Source organism: Pan paniscus, chromosome 15, assembly GCF_029289425.2.
Source record: "Pan paniscus chromosome 15, NHGRI_mPanPan1-v2.0_pri, whole genome shotgun sequence".
NCBI lineage: Eukaryota > Metazoa > Chordata > Mammalia > Primates > Hominidae > Pan > Pan paniscus.
The window spans coordinates 27216163-27228414 of record NC_073264.2 but is presented as its reverse complement, the minus strand read 5'-3'; the positions used below and the strand labels follow the sequence as shown (position 1 = coordinate 27228414).

The window sequence follows — 12252 nt, the reverse complement described above, 5'->3', positions numbered from 1 at the left end:
AACCAGGAAGTGCTATGATAGAGCTTTCCTCATTCTTCTCTGAACCTCTCCTCTTGGGGAAGGGTTGCAGGAGAATCCTAAGTCTTAGACTCCTCCACGGCTTTGCAGTGGCACATGGGAGGAGGTTTCACATTAACCATTTTCCTTCCCAAGGATAGGAAACTAAATGCTTCCCTTAAATACTGTGTGTGAAAATTTGTAGATATTTTGAGAGGCTGAGGATTTTGTTCACTGTCTCAACTTAGGCAGCAGGCCATGTAGTTTCAAAATATTTGTGCTTTTAGAATTAAATGATATTTAAAAGGAGCCATAATAACTGGAGAAAAAAAAAGCAGAAAAAAAATAAAGGTGAGAAACTCAGGGGGGAATTAAGTAGCCCAGGCAGTTTATAGGCGACAGTTATAACTTCAGAATTTTCTATTGCCATCCTTTAAATATCTTCAAATTAACAGAAAGAGGGAAAGAAAAAAATTTACTTGAGGTAAAATGTGGTTAGACCATAAGGAAACACTGAAAGCTAAAAAATAAAAGGCTAAAGTTAAATATCTACAAAAAACTTTTCTTAATCTATGCAACACAGATTTTTTTTCTTTGAGAAATTTTTTCACTGAAGTGCAGAGATTATTCTTAGTTAGACTTACCAATTTAGTCTGCTGTTTGATTTCCTTGCTTTGATCATCAAATCAGTGTTAGTGTTGTCTCTGTGAGGCAAGCCATCTATTCTAGACATTAGCTAGGTAAAACAAGAGAATACAAAAGGCCATAGATGAATAAGAAATCCAGGACCCACGGAAGGAGAGAAGTTTGAAGCCCTGGCCAGGAAGCCATTCCTAGAGGATTCAAGAATTCCAGGAATACTACAGATACCAGAATTCCAGGAATGAAATACATGAGGCAGACTCCCTAGGGCATCTTTGTGTGAAGGCTAAGTAGGGCAAAAACTAGCCAAGGGCAGGAGCTCACGTTACTCAGGGGAGTCTAGAACATTCTCCTTAATTTATCAGCACTGATACTCTTTGTGAATGCCTAAGAATGACCTCTGCAAACTCCACTCAAAGAGGCAACCAACTCTTCCACCCTTTATTTTATGGTCCAAAAGTACTATTGGGAAGTTGGATCCTTTCTCACTTCGTCCAATTCCTGAAAGCTATATAGAGCAATTAAGAGAATACTTGTAGGTCTCTGAAAATATTAACACTTTCCAGAGTTTGAATTACTATTTTTGCTTAACTTATCTGTGTAAAATTACATAGTTCCAGAATGAGTAGGGTTATCTTAATTACAGAAAACAGGGTTCTCTTCATTGAGATCTGACAGGTAAACAGGTGGAGGTTAGTGTTAGTGGCCTGATAGATTATAGACAACTGTCAAAACTAGGTGAAGAACATATACATACAACACATACATATACATACAGTGAAATAGATCTGATTCTACCAGATTCTATTAGATATTTATTTCATTTTTTAAAAACAATGCCTTGTAGTCCAATATCACACCAGGAAATTCGGTAAAGGGGCTGTTTTTTGTCACTCAGTGTGTCACGGTATAATTTTACCTATCATTATTTCAGCCGAAGGTGGCATTTAGCAGTTCATTAGTGATTAATAGGGCCCTCCATTGCTCAAAGACAATCTTAGATATTTAAGGAAAGCATTTAGTTTAGATTGACGGTTTTTCTATCCTAACCACGTCTCTAAAACAAACAAACTAAAAAGTTATGGTGAATTATATTAAGAAATATATATTTCAAGTCAATTTGCCACCAAACTGTAAGCAGGAATGACAATAAGACATAGGTCTCTCTCCCTCAGCAAGCTTCATTTCCCTATCAAAAGAGAGCAATGCGTGCAATGTCTGAGTAGAAGACTTAACCATTTTTCAGCCCCGTCATTCTCTTTTTATATTTTGTTCACAATGGTAACTGTCTGGTTTGATGCATTGGTTCTGATGCTTTCACCTGTCTGTTGTCATTCAGGTGCTAAACGAGGAGAATGAATATGTATAATTCTTTCAAGAGTGCGTTAGAATGACCCATCTTGGCATATTTTATGACATATCCCACCAGAGCCTGATTATTTTGTGAAGTTGGCATTCAAGTTATACTGGTTGGCTTTTGATAGCTTTTGCCAACTTCTTCTGAGCATATATGATTAATCAGTACAATAAAATGGGACACTCTAAAATGTAGGATTGATGAATGAGTAAAGATTTTAAAACTTTCATTCCTTTATCAGTCATTCAAGACAGTTTTACTACCCTGTTACCGGAAAGTATTTTAGGACATCTTCCACCATTTGATCACTGTGCTGGTATTGAGTAGCCCCTCATAAAATGGGGAGAAATGGATCTTTTGATTTTGATAAAGATTCTCCCTTCTAGATGAGGAGGTAGTGTTTTCTTCTTTGGAATATTGTCAAGTGACTTTTGGTAGGTAATAGAGAGAAACCAATAGTAGCTGGGAAATCTTAGGCCTAGTTGAAAAGGCCTTTTGAGAATCAAGTCTGGATTGGAATTGGAGAAGTTTCTTTGGCATACCCCTTCATTGGGCCACTGGGAAAAACACATGGAAAATTTGTAAGTCTGACTGTTTTTATTCATTCACTCATTTAATAAATTCTTATAGAGCCCTATGTGCCAGGGACTGTGATAAAAATGATGACACAAAGTTAGTAGAAAAAGCCTCTTTCTTGAGATATTCATAGTGTAACTGCCTGAGGGGTTCTTCCAGCCCACTGCACAAACAAAACCAGTTCACTGAGACCATGGCATTGCAGTAAAGAGACTTTAATTGACACAAGGCTGGCTGTGCCATGTGGGAGATGGTTATTACTCAAATCAATCTCCATGAAAATTTGGAGGCTAGGGTGTTTCAAGGAAAGTTTGGCAGGCCAGGGAATCTGCTTCTCTGCATGGGGCTGCAGAACCCCTTGGTGGGTCCACATGGAGTCACTGGTTGTCCACCCACCCATGGGTCAGAAACATGGAAACCTGAAAAGACATCTCAAAGGCCAATCTTACGTTTTACAGTAGTGATGTTATCTGCAGGAGTAATTGGAGAAGTTGCATATCTTGGGACCTCCGAAATAATATCTGGTAATCTTTTATGTCTGCACATTAGCAGAATTCAGGTTCCTCTCATCCTCCTAACCTGATGGTCTTTTATTAACTAAACAAATATGGTTTAGTTTATGGGAAGAACAATTATCAATTAAACTATAAACTAAATGTCTCCTAAAGTTAGCTTGACCCAGGCCCAGGAATTATTAAGGGCAGTTTGGAGAATAAAGGCAAGATGGGGGTTGGCTAGATCAGATCCCTTTCACTGTCATAATTTTCTCACTGTTATAATTCTTGCAAAGGCAGTTTCAATAGCTTTGTTGTGGACAAAATAGATGAATGTACGTAAAATGTGCATGCAGTCTTAAAGCATTCAAGTTAAACACAATCTCTCTTAAGGGTGGAAGAAAAGTGTTCCTGGAAATCTAATTATTCAAACCTTACAACTCTACTTTTGGTAAATGCTTTAGAAAAGATCAAGGCTTGGTATCGATGATCCCAAGCCACAAAATGGCAAATGCAGACCAGCTTATGTAGAAAGAAACAAAATGCATATATTTCAGAGACGAGGATTCAGATTGGACAATTATTTTCTTAGTCTCATTGATTAAAAGTTATTGTCCTTTTTTTTTTTTTTACTGTGAGGAATTTGGAGTTTTATTTAGGGATACACTATCTTTCAAATTTGATTTTCTATAAATATATCTGTTGAAGTCTATATATTTTTCTTTAAGATGGATAGTTCAGCCATTTTTAGAACTTTATTTTTGTCATATTTACACAATGTCAAGTTAGAGTATCATTTAGCAATATTATTGTGTGTACATACTTGGACTGACTGAAGAACTCTGACCAATAGGATCAAGATTCTGGCTTTCAGAGGGCATCTTTTGTGGAATTTCATCTCACCTGGGAAGACTGAGTATTGCCATGGCAGGGACATAACCACTCTGGGTTTTCTTTTCTAATAAGGCCTTCCAGAGAGGGAAGAAGAGAAAGAGGATCCACAGGAGCACAAGCAAAGACAGATGTGGATTCATAAGTTGCTGGGGGTTTCAGGACAATTAAATCATATTTTACCATTTCTCAGCAGAACTAGCAATATTGATTCGCAAAAACACTTATATGTCTCTATCAAGATATCTTTGTGTCCATCTTCATTCTTACTATTGGAGATATCAAGGGGTGATTGAGTTGGAGGAATTTCTAGCTCCAGATAATTTCCATCTCTATATAATATATATATACATATATATGATGCATATATATATGATACATATATATATATGATACTTATATATGATACATATATATGATACATTCCCCAACCAGAGCCAAGAATGAGGACATGGGTAGAATAAATAAAGCATGGGAGATGTAAAACATGTCCACTGTGTGTTTGCCTCCTCGAGCCCGAATGCATTTCATAGGATGAAATGGACATAGAGGGCAGCCCATAAAGGGAAAACAAGTCATCAATAGACAACCTTTGTGAACAATGTAGAACCTAAAGGAAAACTTCCCCTTCATCCTCTGAAGGTTTACTGAAAATCACAACTGACAAAAGATTAATAGGAGAAAAGTCATACAGGTTTGTTAATGTGCACAGGAGGGTCCTAGGGAGAAATTACAGAGTAATCACCCCTCAGCCAATGGGGTACAGATGCTCATATATGAAACCACCTTTGCAAAATTATGACAGTAAGAGATATCTGACATGGGTGACTCCATCTTGCTTCTAGCCTCAGAGGGTGGCTGTCTTTGCTTATTCCTGGGTGTAAGCCAAGCTAACTTTCGGAGAAATGTAGTTTACAGTTTAAATGATAATAGCCCTTCCCCAAAACTAAACTGTTCTTATAAAACTAATGAAACTAAGGAGGATGAGAGGGTCTTGAATTCTAAATAATTACCAGCCATTATTCTGTAGTTCGTAAGATTTACTTACAACTTCCCCAGTTACTTGAGCAGATAACATCATCACTATTGTAGAACACAAGATTGACTTTTAGAGATGTACTTTCAGGTTTTCTTTCATTTCTGACAAGGGATAACCCCATCTGGGCCCTCTAACCAGTCCTGCGGCCCCTACCCAGAAACTGACTCAGCACAGGAGGACAGCTTAATTTCCCTATTATTTCACCTCCAACTCAACCAGTCAGTATGCCTCCTACCCTAGCTCCCTGCCCACCAAACTGTCTTTGAAAAATCCCTAACCTCCAAGCCTTTGGGAAGATCATTTTGAGTAATGACTCTGTCTCCCATGTGGTGTGGGTGGTCTCGTGTCAATTAAACTCTTTTCTGCATGCAATGACATGGTCTTGGTGAGTTGATTTTGTTTGTGCCACAAGCAGGAAAAACCCGTTGAGTAGTTACATATACCCTTCTTCTTAGAGGAAAGGGAGATGTGGAAATGTAGATGATTTTAGAAGTATAATAAATGATGTTTTGGGAAAGTGAATGGGCTTAAAGAACATACAATTGCCTGGGACAAAGTCTGTTGGGCTCGAAGAGCAGACAGTGGTTTGCAACAAGTCTGTCCAGGTGTGTTGATAGATTAGTCTTTCTTCCTGTTATATGAGTTTAATTAATGAATACTCGGGGAAGGAACCAGAGGTAACTGTTTTCCTTGGTGGGTCAAGATTTTAGACAGATGAGGGCACTTCAGAGAATGACTTCATCCTGTGCTTCCTGAGAGGCAGAAGACTAAGAGACAGGGTGGCAGGGTGGTGTGGAGGGGCAGTCAGGGAGACCTTGAGGTTTCCTCGGTTCAGCATGTCAAAGTGCCATATTTTGGTTTGTTTCTGAACCCCAACAACAATAATAGCAGCCAATTATTTTTAACACTTACTACATGCCAGTTACTTTTCTGTATGTTTTTGTACAATAGCACTAATCCTTAGTTTATTCAATCCACATTTGTATCCTCAGTAAGTGGAAGAGTCGAGATTTGAGCCAAGGTGGTCTGACTCCCAAGCCATGTTTCATATCCCTGGAGAAAAGATCTCTTTTAAATCTCATCTACTCTTTCTAGCAACACAAAGAATGGCTCAATGATTGCTCTGATCTTCAGTGGTATATGAATTGTTAGTGTCAGCTTTAGCTTTACAGAAGGGGGTCCATTTGGGGTCCTTTCTCAAGGTTCTGAATTTATCATTTGATATTTAAGAGAGAGAGTGAATTTTCACCAATTTTGGTTGCATTACTGCTGACTCTAGAGACTAAAGGCAGAAAAGGCTGTTTTGAGTCTTTGTAGAACGAATTACAAAGTTAGAACTACTTAATTGCAAATTTCATAGACCAAGAATTCAGAGAGGAAGACAATTTTGAAAGTCAAATACTCTATGATGATTATGGAGTAGTTGAAAACCATAGAATAAGGCTATATGGTATCTCCACTTTGCCCTCCAGGTACCAGCAGATTTAGATGAGAAGCCCCTTGTTGACAAAGACTCACTCCCTGTCTGCCAACACCCAGAATTATCAACAGGAAATTAATAGCTTCTGTACCCCATCATTTCATGGGGAGTCTGAGAATAAGCAGATAATATATGCATAGAGATAATTAGACTTTCAGAGGTAAGGTGCTGCTGAATGTTTGATTTCTTGTTTTTCCTTTTGTTTTTTTTTTTCAAAAAAAATTAATGGAAGTGGCTAGAATTAACACACAGTGTTCAAAACAGAAGCTTGGAAAAACCACTGATAAGCAAAGTCTGACTTTCTACAAGCAAATGCACAGGGTTACAAACAGAGTTGAGAAACAAAAACCTGGGCTGCTCTGGTTAAATAGTTTCTACATTTTGAAAAAAATCAACCACAACTGGCAAAACATTTTTTTTCCTTTTTTTCCCCTTAAATCTACAGGGAAGAGACATCTGATACCAACTATCCTCAGCTCTCTGGTCTTTTGAGTTCATTTTCCAAATCTATACACAAAAGCAGCAGAGAATATAGTAGAATAAATGTGTCCAGGGAAGAAATAAGTGCATTGGGGAATTGAATAGAAATGATAAAAATCACTCACACTTCTTTATTGAAATAATTAAATATGAAGTGGAGTGGAGAGTAGCAGATGAATTCTAATAGTAATTGAATTGGCACTTAGGAGTTACCTTATCTGCCTTGCCACAATTCAAAACTCCCCACAGTGTTTTCTCTCAGTCCACATCATATTAATTATGCCTCTCATCCACCATCTTGTTTGTGAGCAAAGTAGTTAGTATGCATGGAGAGGCATTCAGCTATCCTAATGGGGTTCAGTGAGTAGTTATTCTATCCCTCAAGAAAATGGCATCTGTTTCTGTAGCACATAAGAAGCAGCTAATACACATACCAACTGCCATGGGGATTTCTTCTTCCTGTTTTATGAAAAGAACAAAGGTTTCTGTTTTTTATAACTCAGATACATGGTCCTGCTTACTCTATCTGGGTGAAAATCTTGGAGCTTGATTCTTGTCAACTCCATCTTCAAAAATATTTGGTTTCCCACAAGTAAGTTTTCTGTTTTATGTGCATTTTTGCAGATCCCACCTATCGCATGTCATGCAGAATACTTGCTGAAATCCTACTTAAAAGTGGAATTTTGTTATAAAATTTTTTCCTCCTATCATATTTTCAGCACACTTTGTTTTATTTTATAGAACAGAGAAGATTATTGATGTAGGTTTTCCAGCCAATCAAATTATTCTGCCTCTGATTGCCATGCTCTCTTTGGATGGGGGAGTATGATGATAGATGATTTCTGCAGTATACAGGTTCTTTTCAACCTTGATTATATGGACTAGTTTTCTTGTTTTAAGATTAGTCAGTGGGAAGAATGGAGTTGAGAAGTAAAGATTTTGCTAGCTGGAATTCTATTTATCTTGTTCTGCTTAAACAGTTCCAGCAAAAATAATAATAATAAAAAATAAAAATAAAAAATGAAGGCAGAGGGATGTTAACTAAGTTTAACCTAAGGCCAATTGGGTTAAACTAATTAATCACTTAAGAATAAGAGGGAAAATTGAGACAATAGAAAACATCGTGTATGGAGTTGACCTGTAGCCTCACTCACCCCTTTGTCTATGTGTGCATACTTTAATTGCCATCTGAAATTATTCTTGTTCACTGTCAAAGTAACTAATTCATTGGCCTGCAAAAAATGATGAAGACTTGGGCCTCTGGATCAAGGCACTGAGAGGTTTCAGTCATACAATAAGTTCCCTTTGAGGGTGAGGGATGTTATATAATTTTTAATCATTAAAACTATCATTATGAATATTAATTTGTCTCCCCAACCATTTGGCGGGTGGCCCAGTAATACCAGAACACAGCATGGAAAATTTTGCTGTAGGGGTATGTTTTTGGAGGCATTGCTTCAGAGGCCAGTATAAGAGATCGCAGTAGCTGTTGGGGATAAGATAGATATGAACATACTGGTTGATTTCTTTTTCAAGATCAAATTTGCATCGATGTGTCTCCAATTCCTTTATTGTGTAAGTATCGTTTCCTGCTATTGTTTGTTATTTGACTCATAAGCTTTTATACCTTGTCTATTATCCTTAAGTGTTGCTTAGACAAAGCTAGGCTTCAATCAAGTATATATTTTCAGGTCCAATTGAGGCTCCAAACTTTGATTTCCACATTCTGATATACTAAAACAAGCCAGGAGTGAGGCTATGTCTACACTCTACTATTCAATAAATTAGAGATTGGAGAGGTGTAAGAGTGCAAATCAGACTTTTCAGAATAAAAAGCACTAACTTCAAGATTTTAATTTATTTTGAACACCTTTGAAATATTTTCTAGTATTTTAGGGTGGTTCTAAATATGAAATAATGTGTTACTTTTTGCATTCCTCTGATGAAAGTCGTAATCTTCCTTAAAGTAAAAATATAACCCTAAATTACCTGATTTGATCGCCGGTATTTATCAAATTAGTTATTTGCTAAATCTATATTCTTACTTAACCTTCATGGGCATGACAGCAATCGTATAGGCTTCGGAGATAACAAAACTGTAAATGTTGTGTGGAATAAAAGATTTAACACCGAATGGTGTGATTAACTAATGGGACGGCATTGCAAATGGCAGCGCAACAGGAAAATCCTTGCATTACTGTGGGAAAAAAAATTAAGATGGATAAAATGTATTAAGTCCTACAAATGAGAATGAAAAAGTTGTAGGAAAAAAACAAATTCTAGTGCAGGAAAATCAGCTTAGTAAAAATTGCAAATGCATGTAATAAAACTAATTCAGGCAGGATATTAATCTTGTGTAAAAAAGATAAAAGCATGTTAAAGCCTGATTGTAAAATAATAATGTGCTAAACCATCATAAAACTTCACATATGCCCTTTAGCGATAGTATTGTTAATGATGATAAAAACTTATTTGCAAATTCTTCTTTTATGAAGTCTGGGAACAGAAAATCTGAAAATGAAGACTAATGTAGACATCTACTGTGTGTAAAAGATAGGAAATGGTGGAGGTTAATGAGGTTTAGGGCAACTGGTCTCTTGACATTTAACCGTGTGACCATAATCAAAGACCCTGTGCAGTCTCTGAGTGAAGTGATTGGAGATGATTCGGGTTTGCACCCTAATACTATTGGGAGTATTCTTAACTCTTCCTAATTTGTTTTCTGACAGGGCACATGCTCTTGGAATTACACTTATCTTGGCCCACAATAAAGGAAACTGCATTTCTAGATTTCTTTCTTCCACTGAAGCCCCATTTTAACAAAAACAAAGGTGGAATTCATCTCAAGCCTTATTCTGCTTTTACATCATTATGTTACTGGCTCTGAATTTTAGGGGCTAGAGTCACTGAAATTCTGTGATAGCTCAGGAGACTGTTTTTGTATAATAGGGGGAGGCAGCAGGAAGAACTGAAGTAGGCTCCCCTAGGTCAATCAGCTTGACCTGCATGCAAATCCTTATTATGTCACTTACTACAGGATGTTGATTCATTTATTTAACCTCTCTGAGTCATGCATACTTAATAGAGAAAACACATAGGGACAAAAAAAGGGTTAATAATCCCTATTTGCACGGTTCTTGTGGGGGTCTATAATGAAGTATATAAAGCTTCTGTTATCAGTGCTCAAATGTAATCATAATTATTAAAATGTTTATTACTGAATTTTTTTTTAATCTACTCAAAGTTCTACCAGCTGACCTCCCACACAGTATGAGTATTCCACACGTCATGATTCATTCACCTATTTCCATGTAACTGGAAAGTTTTCTCTGTTCACCAATGTTTAAGAAAATCCTATTCATGTACTAAGACCTGAGTCACATCCCACTTTTTCCAAAAGGCATTTCCAGCTCCTCCAACACAAAATGTACCTTCTGTGTTTCTCCGGTCTCCTGTTAAAGTTATCGTCCTTTCAACTCTGGTTGAATCATGTTTTATTTCTCCCTTAATAGCAGGAGCAATGACTTGTACTTCTCTCACATCTCACCTTCCTCACAAACTCCTAAAACATTTAGCATGTTACCCAATACATGTTTGAAATTCCTTTATTTGGTTGCGTTCTTAGAACACAGGACCAAGAGAGATTCAAATTCTTTGATTGATTATGAAGACAAGAGCATGGCCTTTGAAGAATTTTTAAGAGCACACAGCTCAGGTTTTGACTATAACTTCAGGACCCTCATATTTTGTAAAATGACACCATATTTAAGGCATACGTCTAATTAGAAGTAAGCCAATGAGGAGACCATTTGTCATTGACTTTATAAACCCATCACCAACCTGATGGTGAATATATATTAAATGGACTTTTCTCAGCTACACTGCTGAATGTATTTGTGCTTCTGTTCTCTTCAGCTCCATTTACCTTTACCACTCTTATCTTCTCATTGTTGATTCCTGTCCAGGTACTGTTTTTTGATGTCTTGTCAAGTCATCAGCCCAAGTGACATGGTGAACAAAGGGAAGGAAACTCTGCTCTCGCTAATCTCATGCCATTTTGCTTTTCTGCCTCAATAGCTTTTGCTCTTTAAGCTACAGAGAGACCTTCCACAGATCAGAAGGCTGCTCAGGGAACATGGAGGCCAGACATAAATAATCTAGATGACAATAGGGATGGCTATTTATAAAAGTTTGTAAAAACAAAAGAGGAGTCTGATAGCAAAACTGGATTGGTTTTACAGAGCAGAGGTAGCATATCCCACGTAGCCTAGGCCTAGTTGTATTATCCCTGAGAAAAACTGAAGTCCACATAGCAGCATTTCATTAATTTAAGTAAACCTTCAGAACAAAAAGGCAGAGGGAGCTCAAAACAACATCTTGTGTTGCTGATTTTTTAGTATCTTGTGTTTTGTTTTCTTATTTGTATTACCACTACTTGTGACTGACTTGTCTGCTAATCCATATTTTAAAATCTAGTGCATGGCCTCATCAAATAACCTACTACCATAGTCTATAATCTCCTATTTAATTAAGAGATAAGCCTTAATAAAATATGGTTAGCATGAATAAGCTTTGGATATGATCCTATGGCCATGTCATCCTAAATACTGTTTGGATTAAACCATCAATAAATGTAAGCCTTTTAAAAAAATATAAGATGTCTCTAGAATGGATAAAGAAGCATCTTGGAAATGAGAGGTTAGTAAATTTAAAAAAAATTATGAGGCTTTTTATAAAAACATATTTTTAAGACTTTTCAAATACTCTGGCTTTAGGAATGAACACACATATTGGCTCTGATTCAATTCTCCATTTGACATCATAGGCCCAAGTTTTGCTTTGTTCCTGCATAGTATAGATGTTTTCAGATGTAACAAGATTCAAATAATCTGATTATGATACTGGAAACTTTTGTCTTTTTCTTTAAAAAAGAAATATCTGTTAGTGGAAGGCATTAGAAACCAGTAATTATAGCACTACTAAGGAAGTGACCTTACAGGTTGTCATACCTGTTAAGTTGGATTTGTATAAAGTGAAGCTCATTTAGCACTTGATTGTATACAGTCCTATAGTGTTCTTTAAGGTTTCACATGGCTGGTCTTCCCAAATAGTTAGAAACAATTCAAGAGAAAAATTTATTTTGCTTCACTGTTCCTAAACACTTCCAAGTCTGTCACTCACTAAACCCAGTGCAGTTGGACTAACCACACAATAATACTGAACTTCGGTTTCCTTTTCGTCAAATGACAATAATTATACTTGCCTTGACTAATTCATAGGATCATTCTGAGGCTTA

General features: G+C 36.8%; 1 long non-coding RNA gene across 1 annotated transcript in view; it reads left to right on the top strand.

Moving 5' to 3' along the window:
* The window catches only part of LOC134728883 (uncharacterized), a 319755-nt gene that overhangs the window by 249927 nt on the left and 57576 nt on the right, over positions 1-12252 (top strand). The window lies entirely within an intron of this gene.